This window comes from Ovis aries, chromosome 3, assembly GCF_016772045.2.
Source record: "Ovis aries strain OAR_USU_Benz2616 breed Rambouillet chromosome 3, ARS-UI_Ramb_v3.0, whole genome shotgun sequence".
NCBI classification, from domain to species: Eukaryota; Metazoa; Chordata; class Mammalia; order Artiodactyla; family Bovidae; genus Ovis; species Ovis aries.
Window position 1 is genome coordinate 134,992,300 of NC_056056.1, and position 19,598 is coordinate 135,011,897.

Sequence of the window (19,598 nt, forward strand, 5' to 3'; positions counted from 1 at the left end):
CTTTTTCCACCTACGTTCAGCACCTCAAGGTCACCTCACCTTGACAGCCTTTCTACAAGGGGCATGCATGCTTGCTAAGTCTCATCGGTCGAGTCCGACTCTGTGCGACTCTGTCCATGAGATTCTCCAGGCAAGAATACTGGAGTGGGTTGCCATTTCCCATGGACCGAACCGGAAACTAACACACACACACACACACACACGGGACATAGATTCCTACACACACACACACACACACACACACACACACACACGGGACATAGATTTCTACAATCTTACCTAACTGCCTGAGATGCTTCGCAACCCTTGATCTATCTCTCGTTCCCCTCACTCAAGTCTTCACTGCCTTTCTATTCTACCGATAGGCTGTCGGTGTTTTATTTCTGTGTCGCTTTCTCACCGACAGAAAGGGTATGCTGTGCTGTGCCCCGCCCCACCCCGCTGCAACAGCTAGCACTAAAACGCATGTTCTTGGTACCCAAGGAGTACCCATGCCCTGGCCCTTACTTTGATACCTGTCACAGACACCTGTATGGTACCTGATAGGTATTTTCTCTGTGTATCCCTTCTCTTCTAACTTAATCGTTCTTAAGAGCAAAGATGCCATCCTTTAAGGCAACAATTGCTTCCATTCTTTAAGATATTTGCTGAACGCTTGCTGTGTTCAGGTACAGAGATGGAGCTGAACAAGACAGCCCAAGGCTATTTTCTCATGGTTTACATTCTGTAGTGTAGGAAGAACATTAGAAAAGCATCTGAAAAGAAAGCTTTGAAAAGAAAAACCCTCGGTAAACATTAGCAACCTGATCCATATTTGCTGTTGAATGACTTAAACCACTGAAAAGACCAGTACTCACTTCATCAGCAGTCCGCTGTTTTTCTCTCCAGTGTCAAATTACAGTTTGCAGGACACCATTAATATGCATGATTTTATGGAGTCATCACAGATCTTCACAACAGCCCTGTGTGGCAGGCAGGGCTTGTTTAAGCATTTCTGTTTTTCAAATGAGAGATTTGCCCTAAGTCACACAGTGAACAGGTTACAAAGTCAGGTGTGTTATCTTGGTCCCCACCCCCACCCCGGTTCCCAAATCAGTGGTTTGGTTTTGTTTTGTTCTTATCCCTTTACTCTGCCTATCACAACTGCTGCTGCTGCTGCTGCTAAGTCGCTTCAGTCGTGTCCGACTCTGTGCGACCCCATAGACGGCAGCCCACCAGGCTCCCCCGTCCCTGGGATTCTCCAGGCAAGAACACTGGAGTGAGTTGCCATTTCCTTCTCCACTGCATGAAAGTGAAAAGTGAAAGTGAGGTCGCTCAGTCGTGTCCGACTCTTAGCGACCCCATGGACTGCAGCCCACCAGGCTCCTCGGTCCATGGGATTTTCCAGGCAAGAGTACTGGAGTGGGGTGCCATTGCCTTCTCCAGCCTATCACAACTAAAATGCCCTAAAAGCACAATATCCAAGACTGTATTTGGAGTTCTTTTAGGTTTTTTCCCTTTCTTTAAATTCATATTATTTATTTGGTTCAGGCTGGTATTATTAGTATGATAAAGCCTCTGATATTTACCTTTTCTTGTATTTCTGACTAATCTTCTTGAAGGCAGGCACAGTGTTAGATATTCACTCATTCAACAGTTCTTTGGAGAACACTGAAAAATGCCAAGCACTGTTCTAAAAGAAAACAAAGCTCTTGCTCTCCTGAATTCACCTTCTGGTAAAGGGGCTTGCAAAGTTTTTTGAGCAAAATTCACAGTAATTTAAAGTAATAAACTTTAAATCATGACCCAGTACACACACATAAATAAATATGTGGAATTATATGTAACTGGAAATTTTATGACCTGATATCTATCCTTCTGTATACAATGCACTCTCATATTTTCTAATCTCTCTTATTTCCTTTTTTCAATTCTGGTTGTGATTTCACATCCTACTAACAAGTCAGGACTCACACTTTGAAAAACACTGTTTTGGGGTTTGTTTGTTTAAGTGGACTTTTAGGGTCTTGCATTTTTCTTAGCATGAAATTTGCAGTCACTAATTGGTAAATTTGAAAGAATAAGTCCTTGGAGGTCAGATCAGTCAATCTTCTCCCTTGTAACCTAACTTTTACAACTTAGATCCTAAACCACCCGAAAGCCTGAAACTGGAGAGGTCACTAATCTATACCCATCCTACCCTGTGCCCAGGGCCTCAGACAATACAGCAATGAACCTAAGAAAGGAACTGCCCTTATTTGGACCCCCAGTTAGGAACCCTGAAATTGTGTTGACTATAGCAAACCATGTCGGGCTTCCCTGGGGGCTCAGAGGGCAAAGCGTCTGCCTGCAATGCAGGAAACTGGGGTTTGATCCCTGGGTCAGGAAGAGCCCCTGGAGAAGGAAATGGCAACCCACTCCAGTACTCTAGCCTGGAAAATCCCATGGACGGAGAAGCCTGGTAGGCTTCATGGGGTCGCAAAGAGTCAGACACGACTGAGCAACTTCCCTTTCATAGCAATCCATGTCAGTGAGAATGTAGGAGAGGGATGCTAGTTCTGGTCATCACTGTGTCACCAGCTAACTGACTTTGGTCCTCATCTTCTCTGCTGCGCTTGTTCCTTGTCATATAGGAATCAGAATCTACACCAGTGTCCTTGCAGACGCTATGCACTTTGTGTCCATAACAGACAGAGGAAACATTCAGGCAAGAGGACTGTATTTCCGAGAGGTTAAATAGCTGAACTAAGTTACACTGCTACAGAGCCAGTGTTCAGTCTCAGCTTTGCTTGATTTACAAGCCTTGTTTCTAGTGTTTATTAATACATTGTTTAATCTGTTTACCTTGTTTTTAATCTGTTGCCTCCCAAGGGTCTCAGTTTCATCATCTGCCAAAAAATTCACATGATTCTTGTGTCACCTCCTGCTCTAAATCTAAACTCTGTTTTGAGGAAGGAAAAAAGCAAAGAGGAGCCTGAGAAGGCAGAGGGGAAGTGGGCCAAGCTGATAATCAGATTGTAAATTCTGGTCAGGCTCTGTGTGTGTTAATCGCTCAGTCGTGTCCAACACTTTGCGACTATATGGATTGTAGCCCTGCAGGCTCCTCCATCCATGGAATTCTCTAGGCAAGAATACTGGGGTGGATAGCCATTCCCTTCTCAAGGAGATCTTTGCAACCCAGGAATCGAACCCAGGTCTCCTGCAGTACAGGCAGATGCTTTACCATCTGAGCCACCAGGGAAGCCCAGTCAGGCCCTATCAGGTGTTACAAGGATAAATACAAATACTTCTACTGGATGATAATCAGCCACTGCCCCAAGCCTTCTCCCCTAATACCCTCCTCTACTCCAGCCCTTCACTGAAACCCCTCCTCTGCAGACCTTTCCATAGTCTAGTGACTAAAGGGTTAACTCTTGACGTCCAGGAAGCCTGCAGGATCTAGCTCCAGCTAAGGCTAACTGCCTTCAGACTGGTCAGTCTTCATCCTCCTCTACAGGATGTTAGGTATTTTTTTTGCTTAATGCTTTCAGGAACCTGGGTCTCCTGAAAGCCAGGGCAGAGCCAAATGAGGTTACCACCAAAAAGAAGGAGCTGCAAACACTTGTTTTCCCTGGCAGGTGGGATTAAGGGGCATATGGCTACTTTCTTGAACAGGCATCAAAAGCTTTTTTATTTTCTTCATGCTCCTGGGTCCCCCAATGAGACAAAGATACCATTCAGTCATCAAACATCCTTTCCTGAATTAATTTAACAACTGTTGATTGACGGACTTCCCTAATGCTTCAGTAGTTAGGAGTCTGCCTGCCAATGCAGGGGACACAGGTTCGACCACTGGTCTGGGAGGATTCCACATGCTGTGGGACAGCTGGGCCCATGCACCACAGCTGCTGAAGCCCACACACCTTAGAGCCTATGCTGTGCAACAGGAGAGGCCACCACAGTGAGGGCCCACACACATAGGCCGGAGAGTGGCTCCCACTCACTGCAGCCGGAGGAGGGTGTGAGCAGCAACAGAGACCCAGCCCAGCCAAAAGTAAATAAATTTTAAAAATTAAAAAGTAATTTAAAAAAGCCTATTTATCAAGCACCTGTTATGTGCCAGGCCCTATAATAGACTCCAGGGACACAGTAATGAAGAAGCACACTTAGTCCCTGTCCTCATGGAACTTAGTCTACCTAATGAGAGAGAGAAAGTAAACAAAGTCAAAGTATAGTGTGATTAGTGCTGTCATAACGATGGTATGGGGCCTCCCCTTGTGGCTCTGCCTGCAGTACAGGAGACACAGGTTCAATCCGTGATCTAGGAAGATCCCATGTGCTGCGGAGCAACTAAGCCCCTGTGCCACGACTATTGAGCCTGTGCTCTAGAGCCCAGGAGCCGCAGCTACTGAAGCCCTAGGGCCCTGGAGCTTGTGCTCAGCAGCAAGAGAGCCGCTGCACTGAGACGCCGGAGCACTCCAGCTAGAGAGCAGCCCTCACCTGCAGCAGCCAGAGAAAGCCCACGCAGCAACGAAGACCCAGCACAGCCATAAATGAACAGGTAGAATTATACCTGAAAACCAGCTGGACTAACACTGAGATTAATGTCCTGGATTAGTTAACAGGGTTAATGTCAGGGATAAAAACTCCATAAAGTCAAAAGAAAAATGACAAATGAGGGAACAAATCGCAATTTGCATCACAAAGGGCTGCTGCTGCTGCTAAGTTGCTTCAGTCATATCCAACTCTGTGCGACCCCATAGATGGCAGCCCACCAGGCTCCCCCGTCCCTGGGATTCTCCAGGCAAGAACACTGCAGTGGGTTGCCATTTCCTTCTCCAATTCATGAAAGTTAAAGGGAAAGTGAAGTCGCTCAGTTGTGTCCTACCCTCAGCGACCCCATGGACTGCAGCCTAGCAGGCTCCTCCATCCATGGGACTTTCCAGGCAAGAGTACTAGAGTGGGATGCTGTTACCTTCTCCAAAGGGCTAATCCCCCTAAATATTAATCACTTCTAGAGATCAATAAGTATATGACCAACCATCAGAAAAAATAGCTGGGAGCACAAGGAGTTCGATGAACGTAGTCAAAATGTACAAGGATGTAACATACAACACGATACAGATAATTAACACTGCTGTAATTGTAAATGAAAGTTCTTAAGATAGTAAATCCTGAGTTCTCATCACAAAATTTTTTTCTATTTCTTTAATTTTGTATCTATGTGAGATGGATTTCACTAACTAAACCTATTGTGACCATTTCATGATGTTTGTAAGTCGAATCATTTTGTTGTATACCTTAAATTCACATAGTTGTTGTTGTTTAGTCGCTAAGTCACGTCTGACTCATTGTGACCCTATGGATGTAGCTCACCAGGTTCCTCTGTCCATGGGATTTCCCAGGAAAGAATACTGAAATGGGTTGCCATTTCCTTCTCCAGGGGATTTTCCCTGTCCAGAGATTGAACTCAAATCTTCTTTATTGGCAGGCGGATTCTTTACCACTGAGCCACCAGACAAGCCCAGACTTACATAGTGCCGTATGTCAGTTATGTCTCCATAAAACTGGAAAAAAAATTTTTTTTAATTAAAAAGTTTTTTAAATAGCAAGTGATTTTTACAGACAGTCCACAGAAAAGGAAATATGAATGGCTTCTCAGTTCAGTTCAGTCTCTCAGTCATGTCCAGCTGTTTGAGACCCCATGGACTGCAGCATGCCAGGCCTCCCTGTCCATCACCAGCTCCTGGAGTTTACTCAAACTTATGTCCATTGAGCTGGTGATGCCATCCAACCATCTCATCCTCTGTCCATCCCTTTCTCCTCCCACCTTCAATTTTTCCTAGCATCAGAGTCTTTTCAAATGATTCAGCTCTTCAAATCAGATGGCCAAAGTATGGGAATTTCAGCTTCAGCATCAGTCCTTCCAATGAATATTCAGGACTAATTTCCTTTAGGTTGGACTGGTGGGATCCCTTCGAAGTCCAAAAGACTCTCAAGAGTCTTCTCCAACACCACAGTTCAAAAGCATCAATTCTCAGCTTTCTTTATAGTCCAATTCTTACATCCATACATGACTGCAGGAAAAACCATAGCCTTGACTAGACCGACCTTTGTTGGCAAAGTAATGTCTTTGCTTTTTAATACGTTGTCTAGGTTGGTCATAACTTTCCTTCCAAGGAGTAAGCATCTTTTAATTTCATGGCTGCAGTCACCATCTGCAGTGATTTTGGAGCTCCCAAAAATGAAGTCAGCCACTGTTTCCCCATCTATTTGGCATGAAGTGATGGGACCAGATGCCATGATCTTAGTTTTCTGAATGTTGAGCTTTAAGCCAACTTTTTCACTCTTCTCTTTCACTTTCATCAAGAGGCTCTTTAGTTCTTCTTCACTTTCTGCCATAAGGGTGGCATCATCTGCATATCTGAGGTTAGTGATATTTCTCCCAGCAATCTTGATTCCAGTGTGTGCTTCCTCCAGCCCAGCGTTTCTCATGATGTACTCTGCATAGAAGTTAAATAAGCAGGGTGACAATATACAGCCTTGACATACTCCTTTTCCTATTTGGAACCAGTCTGTTGTTCCATGTCCAGTTCTAACTGTTGCTTCCTGACCTGCGTACAGATTTCTCAAGAGAAATCAGGTCAGGTGGTCTGGTATTCCCATATGTTTCAGAATTTTCCACAGTTTATTGTCATCCACACAGTCAAAGGCTTTGGCATAGTCAGTAAAGCAGAAATAGATGTTTTCTGGAACTCTCTTGCTTTTTCGATGAATGGCTTCTAAATATATGAAAAGATGTTCAGCCTCATTCTTAAGAAGGCAGATTAAAACCACACAGATACTACCATCAGACTGGCAAAAATCCAAACATTTACAAACTTTAATTGTGAGGCTGTGGATAGGCAGACACTCTTTAATTTATTGATGGTGGGAGTACTATTCCTATAGGGTTAATTTGGCAAATGTCAAATTTTATAATCCCCACTTCTAAGAATGGTTCCTACAGATACCTTTGCATTCATGAGAAACACTGTGTATATAAGGCTGTTTACTGCAGCATTGTTTGTAAAGCAAAAGATTAGAAATAACCTATATATGTCCATCAGTAGGGAAATGGTAAATTAAATCTTAGTACATCCATATAATTAAACACTGCATGGCTGTAACAAAGAATGAGAAAGCTCTCCAAAATATTTTTTAAATGAAAACGAGGCTAGTTTCAGAATCATGCTTAGCATGGAATCTTCTGTGTAAAAGAGTGGGAAAACCATATTCGTTAGTATTTGAGTAAAGAAATTCTGGAAGATTACACATGATACCTATAAAAGTGGTAACTGAGTCAGGTTGGGGACAGAGATGGGAGTGACTTTTCACTGTATACCTTAAAAAACATTTTTAAAAATTTTGAAACGTGAATGCTTACCAGTTCAAAAACTTAAAACAATGTTGGCACACCTATTAAAATGGTTAACATTAAAAAGACTGACTGGACTTCCCTGATGGTACAGTGGATAAGAAGCTGCCTGCCAATGCAGGGGACACGGGTTCAATCCCTGGTCCCCCCATGCCACAGAGCAGCTAAGCCCGTGTGCCACAAATACTGAAGCCTGCATGCTCTAGGTTCCTGGAGCCACAACTACTGAAACCTGTGCCCCTTCAGCCTGTGCGCCACAGCAAGAGAAGCCACTGCAATGAGAAGCCCGGGCACCGCAACTAAAAAGTAGCCTCCACTGTCCATACCTAGAGAAAGCCTTTGCACAGCAATGAAGATCCATCATAACCAAAAATAAAGTAACTTAATAATAATCAAAAAAGACTGACTATTTCAAGCCTTGGAGAGTATGTGGAGCTACTAGAATTCTCACACTGCTGATAAGAGTGTAAAATGGTACAACCACTTTGAAAACAGTATGGCAGGATTTTAAAAGTTATACTTACTGGGTGATCAGTCCTTTCACTCCTATTAACCCAAGAGAAACGAAGGAATGTGGGCACACAAACGCTTGCCCATGACTATTACAGCTTTATTTGTAACAGCCAGAAACTGGAAACAACACAAATATCCATCAACAGGTCAGTGGATAAATACATTGTGGTATTAAGGAATGAACTGTGTATCCATGCAACATCAGTTCAGTTCAGTTGCTCAGTCGTGTCCAACTCTTTGCAACCCCATGAATCGCAGCATGCCAGGCCTCCCTGTTCATCACCAACTCCCGGAGTTTACCCGAACCCATGTCCATCAAGTCGATGATAGCATCCAGCCATCTCATCCTCTGTTGTCCCCTTCTCCTCTGGCCCTCAATCTTTCCCAGCATCAGGGTCTTTTCCAATGAGTCAGCTCTTTGCATCAGGTGGCCAAAGTATTGGAGTTTCAGCTTCAACATCAGTCCTTCCAATGAATACCCAGGACTGATCTCCTTTAGGATGGACTGGTTGGATCTCCTTGCAGTCCAAGGGACTCCCAAGAGTCTTCTCCAACACCACAGTTCAAAAGCATCAATTCTTCAGTGCTCAGCTTTCTTTATAGTCCAACTCTCACATCTATACTTGACTACTGGAAAAACCTTTTAAGCTCAATTATGTTGAAGGAAAGAAACCAGACAAAGAGTGCACACTAAAGGGTGCCATTTATATAAAATTTTAGAGAATTTACAAACCATAGTGATAAAAAACAGATCAATGATTGCCAGTATAAAGGGAAAGGGAGGGACAGGAGAGAAGAGGTGGACTTTGGGAAGCTTTGAGGAGTGATGGATATGTTCATTGTTTTGATTGTGGTGATAGTCTTCTTGGGAGTGTCAAAATTTTCCAGCTTGTACATCTTAAGCATATGCAGTTTATTGTATGTTGTGTGTGCGTGCTTAGTCGCTCACCTGTCCGACTCTTTGTGACCCCATGGACTGCAGCCCGACAGGCTCCTCTGCTCATGGGATTCTCCAGGTAAGAATACTGGAGTTGGTGGCCATTTCCTACTCCAAGGGATCTTCCCAACCCAGGGATCGAACCCAAGTCTCCTGCATTGGCAGAAAGGTTTTTTTTTAACCACTGAGCCACCTGGAAAACCCTTATTGTGTCAATTATGCCTTAATAAAGGTGTTTTTAATTTTTTTTTTGGTGATACCCCTCTCTTTTTATTATTTTTTTGGCCACAGTGTGTGGCCTATGGGATCTTAATTCCCCGACCAGGGATTGAACCCATGCCCCTGCACTGGAAGATAGAGTCTTAACCACTGGACCACAGGGGAATTCCCAATAAAGGTGTTTAAAAAAAAAAAAGTTAATGTTGGGAGGATTTCTTTTGTGGTCCGGTAGTTAAGGATCTGCCTTCCAATGCAGAGGATGTGGGTTTGATCCTTTGTCAGGGAACTAAGATCTCACAACTAAGCCTGTACACCACAACTAGAGAGAAGCCTGAGCATTGCAAGGAGAGGTCCTGTGAGCCACAGCTAACACTCAACGCTGCCAAATAAATAAAAATTGTAAACTATTTATTCATTTTTGGCTGCGCTGGGTCTTCTTTGCTGTCTGCGGGCTTGTCTTGTTGCAGAGAGTAGGGGCTTCTCTCTAGCTGTGCCTAGTCTTCTCGTTGTGCTGTCTTCTCTTGTTGACTCACACAGGCTCTAGAGTGTGGGGTCAGTCGTGGTGCAGGGGCCCAGTTGCCTTAGAGCACGTGGAATCTTCCCAGACCAGGAATGGAACCCATGTCCTCTGCTTTCGCAAGCAGAATCTTAACCACTGGACCACGAGGGAAGTCCAATAATTGTTTTTAAAAAATAAATTTTAAAATTGTTGGGATGAAGAAGAGAGAATAGCCAAGAATGATGCTAATGAACTCTTGTAGTGTGTTTGGGCAAGAGAGATGCTGAGAGGGAAATTATAGAACTCAGTAAGCACTACAGTAGAGATGGATAAACTGCCCTCCGAGGGTTCAGAGATTGACACACCTCTTCCTGAAGGTTCTCCTGTGTGTGTGTTAAGTCACTTCAGTTGTGTCTGACTCTTTGTGAACCTATGGATTGTAAACGACCAGGCAAGATTACTGGAGTGGGTTGCCGTGCCCTCCTCCAGGGGATGTTCCCGACCCAGGGATCGAACCGGAGTCTCTTTTGGCTCCTACGTTGCAGGTGGGTTTACCACTGAGCCACCAGGGAAGCCCCGAAGGTTATCCTAGTCCCAGTAAATTAGGCTGACTAGAGCTCTTCTGCGCTATGCTGGGACTTCATTGCTTTTGCTCAGGCTTTCTCTAGTTGCAGCAAGCAGGTGCTGCTCTTCCTTGTGATGTGTGGGCTTCTCATCGCAGAAGCTTCTCTTGTTGTGGAGCACAGGCTCCAGGCATGCAGGCTTCAGTAGCTGCGGCACATGGGCTCTAGAATGTGGGCTCAGCAGCTGTGGGGCAAAGGCCTAGCTGCTCCAGAACATGTGGAATCTTCCTGGACCAGAGATCGAACCAGTTTCCCCTGTACTTTCAGGCGGATTCTTATCCTCTGTGCCACCGGGAAGTCCCTGATTAGAGCTTTTTAATGTACCTTTATTGAACATCTACTGTGTTGGACTCTTCATTTCTATTAACAGAAAACAAAAACACCTCCTATTTCTCAGCCCAGAGAGGGAGGGTGGAGGTTTGTGGAAGAATCCAGTCAGGCTCTGAAGCAACCTTTTCAAAGCTTTGGCTGGTCTTTGTGTAACTAACTAAGGGAACAAAGATTACAAGATATATGACTCAGAAATGGATCCTCTTTTCTTATTGCTGGCAAGCCTTTGTAGGAGAGGCAATAACACTGCTCTGCATAATAATGTCAAGGCTTAACTCCACTGTAGCTGGGGAGCCTAGTAAATCCTGGGACAGCTTCTTTTCTTTGGGGGATCTGAGCAATTTTTATCCCTGTGAAATCCCAAACCACTTGTATGAGAATCACTTAGTGTTTATTAAAAATACAGCGTAGTAGGGTGATTCTACCACATGACATTTGCTGGTTTGAGGGTTAAGCTTTCATTTTATTCTTCAAGGTGTGTGTGTGTGTTGTGTGTGTGTGCTCCAAAAGTTATTTTCCAAAGGGTACTCAGAAAAAATAGAGCCTCATCTCCATCTCCATCTGCCCAAGAGACTGGAAGGGGTCTGGACTTGGGGTGCCAACCTTCCTTGGACAAATTTTCTGGGTGGATTGTGTGCTAAAGCTCATAGCGCCCACTCCATCCCTCACCCTCATTTAGGGAAATGTATTTCTGAATAGGGGCTCCCAGGTGGTGCTAGTGGTAAAGAATCCACCTGTAACGCAGGAGACTCGGGTTCGATCCCTGGGTTGGGAAGATCCCCTGGAGGAGGAAATGACAACCCACTCCAGTATTCTTGTTTAGGAAATCCCATGAACAGAGGAGCCCAACGGGCTACTGTCCATGGGGTCGAACAGAGTTGGACACCACTAAGCGACTGCGCACGCGCACACACTTCTGAGTAAAAGTGAGGAAGCAGAGGGAGGAAGGGCTTGGGCCCTCCCAGAAAGGAATGGAAGTTTGAAGGAGGAGTTCCTAGGGAGGAAAACTGGCCTGAGGACAGGGAGTCAGATTAGGGTTTGGGGTCCAGGCATGCAAAATCTGACCCGCTCATAAAAACTGAACTTCTTATCTGGTTTTCATTTGAATTACACAGAAAGTTAAAAAATTAAATGCTCTTATTTATTGGAATTCTCTTTAGCTTTTTTCCCAACTCTTCAATAAAGAACAACCTTGAGGGACTTCCCTGGTGATCCAGTGGCTAAGACTCTGCACTCCTAATGCAGGGGGCCCAGGTTCGATCCCTGGTCAGGGAACTAGATCCCACATCCCCCAACTAAAGATCCCTCGTGCCGCAACTAAGATCTGACACAGCCAAATAAATACTTTTCTTTAAAAAAAGAGCAACCATATTCAGTCATGCTGGGGAGAACTCACAGCGGTGCCCCACTGTGACTACAGCTGCATTTCATCCAGAGGAACCACACCAGGCAACTAGCAGGACAGATGGAAACAGAGGACCAAGCGAAAGACTTGGGGGCACAGGCAAACGACAAGCCTTGCCTTCTATTCCATTTCCCCAAATAAATATACAGATCCCACGGGGTATTTTGTTCTAGGATCCACACCCCCTTCACAGATACCAAAATCCAAGACTGCTCAGATCCCTTATATAAAATGGTATTTGCCTAAAACCTCTGCACATTCTCCTGTATAACTTGAAATCATCTCTAGATTACTTATAATACCTCAGTTCTGTCACTCAGTCATGTCCGTCTGACTCTTTTTGACCCTATAGACTGTAGCCCACCAGGCTCCTCCATCCATGGGTTTTCCAGGCAAGAATACTGGAGTTGGTTGCCATCTCTTTCTCCATACAATGTAAATGCTATGTAAGTTGCATAGTTTTAAATACTATGTAGTTGTAGATTCTATATACAAAGTTTGATTTGCAGCAAATTCACCTTTTGGTTTTGGGGACTTTCTGAAATTTATTTTCCAGATATTTTCAATCCTTGGTAAATTGAATCCTCTGATGCAATACCCATGGATAGTGGATGGCCAGCTGTGCTAGAGAGAAGGAGCCTTTAAAATAGAGGAAAGTGCTGACACTTGGGTTTCATATACATCATCTCATTTAATTCTTAAAAACTCTTAAAAAAAAAACAACTCTAGAAGTGTAATCCCCATTTTACAAATGAGAAACTACAGCCTAAAGAGGCTATCTTGCCCCAGTGAAACAGCTAGTCAGTGACCGTGATCAGATCTGAACCCATATCTGTAGATCTGGCTGAATTATAATATCTCCTCCTGGATCCTGTGGCAGAGGAGTTTGGCAATCATGGCAGTTAACTGCCTGTCCATTTGTTATTCTTTATTCTATAGAACTTTAGGTTATTTGATGCTTTCAAGCCTGTATTGCTTCTGAATTTCACAGAAATAATAAAGATACTAAAAAGAGAAAATAATAAAATCAGTGGTTCTTGGAAAACAATGTGAAATGCCTCTGGGAGTGGTAGGTTTCATTATTCCAGAGGATTTAGGAAGACAGAGTATAAAGAACATGGAATATGGAAGAAAACGTAGATCCCAGTCCTGCTCTGCTCACCAGCTGTTTGGCTTTAGACAAATCACTTAACCTCTCTGAGCCTGAGTTGTCTCATCTTGAAATTATTCCTACCTCACAGACATGGTATGAAGGTTAAATAATAACATAAATGGTAACACTTCTTGGGCTGCAGAATGTAATCTGTATGTATGAAGTCTAAAAAAATATCTATCAGATTTGCTAAAGCTGCTCCTTTGTTGCAAGAAAGGGGACTCCTTTTGGACACTTCCTGGACACAATTTCTGTGGAAGCAGGAGTCAGAGGCCTTTAGCCAAGTTAAATGAATGATGGTTGATTCTGCCAGCTTATTTCCTACTTTATATTTTCTTTTCCTCTTATCTACACATCTGCATGTCAGGAATAAAAATTTTCCCCTATGATATGATTTTTTTGATGGAAACTTCCAGACTTAGATGGGAGAAAGAAGGGGGGAACAAAAGCCCACGTTTCTTCAGCATTTCAATCAACAACCTCATTTTCTTCTAACAGTCGAAGTGAACTTCTTATGAATAATGGATGATAACCTGATGAATATGCACACAGCCTATTATGCCTGTGAGGTTTGGTGAATAATTTATGAGCTAAAATGTTCCTCACCTTGTTACTGTACAAAAATTATGGGGGAAAAAATCCATATTTACCCTTTGAGCTGGTAAGGTGATCTGTCAGAGTGACAGCAGCCCAGCAATAATTTTACATCATTGCTAAAATTAAAGTAAATAGATAAAATATATGCATTTCAGTGTGGGAAGTCTATAAAAAATGGAGCATGCCCAACCACACTCCTTGCCAAGCAAGTATTCCAGAACTCTGACTTCTCACCTTTAAATAGCCCCACATTGTTACCGGCACTTAGGGATCTTCTCTTTTTCCCTTCACAAGGACTTCAGTATAACTAGTCAAGGTGAACAATAGCTTCCTTGTTTTATGAAAGCTGGCCAACTACAAGCCATGATGTAAAATTTAAGACATCAGAGATTTTTTAAAAAGAAAGTCCTAAAAGCTTTCAGAGAGCAAGCAGGTAAACACAGTGGGGGGTGGAACCTGGCCCAGAAGCACTTGAAAAATGTATTTGCATTGCTGTCTTCCCTCACAGCTGAAAGATTTTTTCCCCTGCTGACCAGCCTGACTCCCTGCTGTATCATCCTTCAACTCACTCCCACCTGCCCAAGCCTCCTTCTCTTAGCAACAGCAAAGATGCCTTTAACCTGGTGATTGGCAGGAGGAGGGCAAGATTAACTTGGCAGTTAAGGAAGGTGTCTGGGAAAATGTATGTGGATCCTGGGGAAATTTGGTTGCTCCAGGGCAACTTTTGAAGATCTGAAACTGAGTCAGTCCTCAAACCAGGAAAAACAGGGTTCTAGGGATTATCTACTTAGATCCCAAGAGCTTTCTAGGAATAGAGTGCAGGGCCAAGGAAGGCCCTTACTGTCAACAGAGCATCCTGATGCTTGGAGGAGACTCAGGTAAAAGAGGAAACACAAAGCCCTGTCCTACATCTGTTGGGTAAACCAATATATTCTCAGGAAACAGAAAGAAAGGGCTATTTACTACAAATTATGAGGTTTTTGAAACAATGATATAATTAAAATAATAATATTAATTTGAACAATTCAGTAATATTCAAGAAGGCTACTTAGAGAGGGTAAATCCTGAGGCGAGTTTGCAAGGAAAGAACAGCTCCAGCTGAATGTGAAGATTAAAGGTACATATTGGAGAAGGCAATGGCACCCCACTCCAGTACTCTTGCCTGGAAAATCCCATGGACGGAGGAGCCTGGAAGGCTGAAGTCCATGGGGTCGCTAGCAGTCAGACACGACTGAGCGACTTCACTTTCACTTTTCGCTTTCATGCATTGGAGAAGGAAATGGCAACCCACTCCAGTGTTCTTGCCTGGAGAATCCCAGGGGCGGGGGAGCCTGGTGGGCTGCCGTCTCTGGGGTCGCACAGAGTCGGACACGACTGAAGCGACTTAGCAGCAGCAGCAGAGGTACAAATGGCCAGGCTTTCCTGATTCGGGCCCTGCCTATCCTTCCAAGTTTATTTTGTGAAGTTCTTCCCATCACTTGCTGTGCTCGTTTCTTGAACACCAGGTGCTTTCCTGTCTTATCACCTCTGCTGTTCCTTTGGTCTCCTGCCTGTTTCACTTTTTAAAAGTATTTATTTTTCTTTCTTTATTTATTTGACTGCACCGAGTCTAAGCTGCAGCATGTAGAATCTTTAGTTGTGGCATGTAGGACCTAGTTCCCTGACCAGGAATTGAACTCAGGCACCCTGCAATGGGAGTGCAGTCTTAGCCACTGGAAAATCAGGAAAGTCCCTATTCCATCTTTTAAACTTCACCTTATATGTGACTTCCTTAGGGAGGCCTTCCCTGCCCCCCAGTGTGATTCTTTCTCATATCACCTTCTAGTTTCAGTCACTGTCACATGTAATGATATATTTGTGTGCTTATTTTTTTTTGTTTAACATGTGTTTCCCCAGAAGACTATAATTTCAAGAAAGCTGTTTTGTTTTCCACTGGACACTTAGCATCCAATGTAGTAGACAATAATATTTTTTGAATAAATGTAGGCTCAGAGGCACAGGAAGTGGGAGCAAAGGAGGAAAAAAAAATGTCCTGGGCTGAGGATACTATTGATGAGTTTTCTTTGGCGCAGCATGTCACTGGTGACAGCTTCTCCCTACTTACTCATGGAAATATTTGTATTGTTGGCTTTTTCTCTGACTATAAAATGTATACTTATTCCAAAAATCATATATTGCAATATTTCAAAAAAAGACTATTTCAAGCATCAGTGAGGATGAAACAACTAGAACTCTCATACATTACTAGTAAGGATATAAATTGGTTCAGACATTTTGGGAAAGTATTTAGCTGTATCTGTGTTGAAAGTGTTAGTGGCTCAGTTATATCTATTCTTTGTGACCCCATGTACTGTAGCCTGCCAGACTCCTCTGTCCATGGAATTTCTCAAGGCAAGAATACTGGAATGGATAGTCATTTCCTTCTCCAGGGGATCTTCCCAGCCCAGGGATCAAACCCAGGTCTCCCGCATTGCTGGCAGACTCTTTAATGTCTGAGCCACCAGGGGAGCAGTATCTATGGGGTTAGCCAAAAAGTTCATTCGAGTTTCTGTAAGATGTTATGGAAAACCCAAACCCAAAGGTTTTTATTGGCCAACCCAATAAAAAGTTGAACATATACCCCAAACTTAGCAATTCCACTTCTCAATATTCACCTAGGAAAAATAAGTGCCTGTATTCATAAAGAAACTTATACAAGCATGTTTAGAGCAGCTTTTATGCATAAAAGACAAAAAGAGAAATTACTCAAATGCCCATCAATAGTAGAATGGATAAATTGTGGTATACTTATACAATGGAATGTAAACAGCAGTATAAAAGAACAAGTAATACTGTTAAACACAACAACATGGGTGACTCTCAAAAACATGTGTTGAGTAACAGAAACCAGACACAAAAGAATACACATACTGTCTGACTCCATTTAGATGGAGTTCAAGAACCAGTAAAATTAATCTATAGTGATAACTGGAAGTTTACCTATCAAGGAACACAGAGGAGTCTTCTCAGTTGTTGGAAATGCTCTACATCATATTGTGGGTGTTGATTTTATATATGTTTATCAAATACATATGTGTGATATATAGTAAAATGTAATTATTATAATTATGCCCAGGGTTCCCTCATTGCAGGCAGATTCATTACCATTTGAGCTACCAGGGAAGCCCCAATTGCTATAAAAAATATTATATGTAAATAACATAATCTATTTTATATGTAAATAATGTGTGTAAATAATGTACTGTGTAGATAAAAATAAATATTTTATGTATAAATAATTCATCATTTAAGGTTTGTGTACTTTACTGTGTGCATGTTGCAACCGATAAATAAAAAATTTAGACCAACAAAAAAGTAATATATGTTCAGCATCAAAAATTTAGGCAGAAGAGTATACAATATAAGTTTAAGGCTTCCTTTTTCCAAAGAAAACCACAATTACCATTCTCATGTATGTCTCCCTGAATCCCTTTGATCACATCCGTTTCTTTCTTCATACTGTCCCTGATATCATGCATTTGATTTATCTGTGTGTGGCACCAAAACATGACACATAGTTTTTGTCTTCATCTGACTACATTCAATAGCAATACTGAGCCTCTTCACATAAACAGCAGTGGGAAAGACAAAAATGAGTTCTCACCATCTGCGCTCTCAAGAAATTTACAGCCTAAGAGGAGGGACCATAGGGACAAAAGATCAAACAAAACCTCCAAGAACTGTAATACTGTCATGTATCAGTTTTACAAGGCCAGTTAAAACTACAATTGTATATCAGTTAGAATTTTTCAAGGTTCTTTCACATACAAGCTCACACAGTTAAACTTCTTGACCCCGTGAAGTAATGATAATAGAAAAGTAAGTAATGAAGTTAAATCACCTGCCTGAACTTTGAGTGGAAGGGTAGGGGCTAAACCCTAAATATCCTAACTTGGAATCCATGGGTTACTCATAGATCTGCCAAGTGCAGGTAAGGTTCTGGAAAAGTGTGTAGAGATGGTCTACCACCTGGTGCTGCTCCCCTCTCCTCCTTTCCCCTGCCTTTCAGTGTCCTTCCATGGAGGGGTGAACAGTCTCCGGTGGGCTGAGGGCCCCACTTCCATTCTCCTCACATTACCTCTAACTCGTCTATGCTTACCTCATCAAAATATAAGCCACCAAATCTGGGGGTCGGGGTCGGGGGGAGCGGGCAGTAGATGGTGGGCCAGAGGGCAAGCAGCCCAGGGTGACGTCAGGCTGTCTCTAGGTCTCAAAGCTGGGACCCACAGTCGCTGCATTTACAGAGCCTCCCTCCTCCCCAATTCTTTTTCCCTCATTCTTTCTCTTCCCCTTTGTTCTTCCAACTCCTTCCTCTTTTATTTGCCAACGACGTCTCCTCCGTTTTCCCTCAGCCTCAAACTGTGCCTCTTTCTATCCCTTCCCCTTTCCCCACCTTCAGGAGCCTCTTAAAACCAAACCCTTCCCGACATCACCACCACCAAAGCAGAACGTTGGGTTTTTTGTGGGGTTTGTTTTTTTTTTGCTCTATGCCACAGAACTTTGTCTATTTTTCACATTTCCTCATCTACTTGGTCAAGAAAGCAGGCAAGCTAGTCTCTAGACAGCTGCTATATGGGGGCTTTCGGGTCCAGGCCCCCCACGCCTCCCACCTCCCCACCCCGCTCCCCCCGGGTGAGATGGAGCTCGGCCACAGTTGCTCCGGAGGTTGGTTGGGCGGTGGTTTTGGTCTGGCTGAGTTCCCTCCCTTTTCTCACAGTGGGGGCCCGGCCTGGGACTTGGGAATGGACACGAACTTGACTTTCAGTGTTGAGCAGGGCAACTGACCAAGCTAGAGAGGACAGGGCGGCCGCTGGGAGTTACCGCCCCCACCCTAGGCTGACGGGAATGTGGCATAGGGTCCCCAGTGTGGACTTCTGTGCTCCCCACTCTCGCACCTTCCAAAATGAAACGACCTCAGGATGCTCATCGGAGCGGGGCTGCGTGACCCGCCACATCGACTTTCCACTCCAGTCCGGGGAGCTAGCCTGTGGGGCCTCTGGGAGCGGGGGTGGCAAGGGGCTGGGATGCCCCCACCGTCGCTCGTTCTGGGTTCCCCAGATCCCCTCCCTTCCCTGCCGGCCCGCCCAGCCCGCCGCCCCCGGCGGCTGGCGCGCGCGGTGCAGCATGCGGCAAAGCTCTTTGCATAAATTATGCTCGTGACGCAGCAGCTAAAAAAATCCAAGTAGCAGAAGGAGGGAAAAAAAACGAGGGGGGGGAGGGAAAAGGGGGGGCCGTGGAAGGGGGGAAAGGAAGAAAAAATATATATATATACCTGACCGCCCCCCCACCCACCCTGCTTCCCCTTCTCGCTTGCCAGCCGTCCCCCCTCCGCCCAGCGCAGCCCGCCGAGTCCCTTTCGGCTCTGGCCAGCCCGGGCTGGGGGCCCGGGGGCGGCGGCGGGTCCCGACCGGCTCCCGGGCCGAGCCGAGCCCAGCCAAGCCGCACTGGCTTCTTTGTCTGCGGGTGGCGGCTGCCCCGGCCCCCGGGCCCCAGCCCCCGGCCCCCTGGCCCGAGCTGTGAGATGAATCTCTAATCGGTGGCCGCCGGGCACCCAGGGCGAAGGCAGCTCGGGCTCGGGCTCCGGTAAGTAGCGGGGTCCGGGGCGGGGAGGGGTTTGCACAGAGGGGGAGGGGGCCGGGCAGGGGAGGTTTCGGGTTTGGTTAATATGCAATGCCCGTAATTAGCATAATTTATATATTTATGATAAAGAGAAAAAAAATGCCGCGGGGCCGGGGCGCCGGGATGTTGGGCCGGGGCGGCGAGGAGCTCCGGGAGCTGAATGGCGTGTGGCCGCTCGCCGGAGGCCGGAGACCCCGGGGGCCGCGCCCTAGCCTTCCTGCCGGCCCACGGGGACCGAGGGGAGGAGGGGGCGGCCGCCAGGTGGACCCCGAGGGGAGCTTGGACCTGG

General features: G+C 44.7%; 1 protein-coding gene and 1 non-coding gene across 8 annotated transcripts in view; both read left to right on the plus strand.

Moving 5' to 3' along the window:
- Positions 1–11,698: 11,698 nt before the first annotated feature.
- Positions 11,699–11,771, plus strand: TRNAR-CCU (transfer RNA arginine (anticodon CCU)). Its single transcript has one exon. It is a non-coding gene; the product is annotated as a tRNA-Arg (tRNA).
- Positions 11,772–18,985: 7,214 nt separating this feature from the next.
- POU6F1 (POU class 6 homeobox 1) overlaps positions 18,986–19,598 on the plus strand; it is a 29,091-nt gene continuing 28,478 nt past the window's right edge. For all 7 annotated transcript variants that reach the window (XM_060412570.1, XM_060412574.1, XM_060412571.1 and 4 more), the window contains exon 1: positions 18,986–19,273. The gene's annotated coding sequence lies outside the window, so the exon portion shown is untranslated. The remainder of the gene's footprint in view (positions 19,274–19,598) is intronic.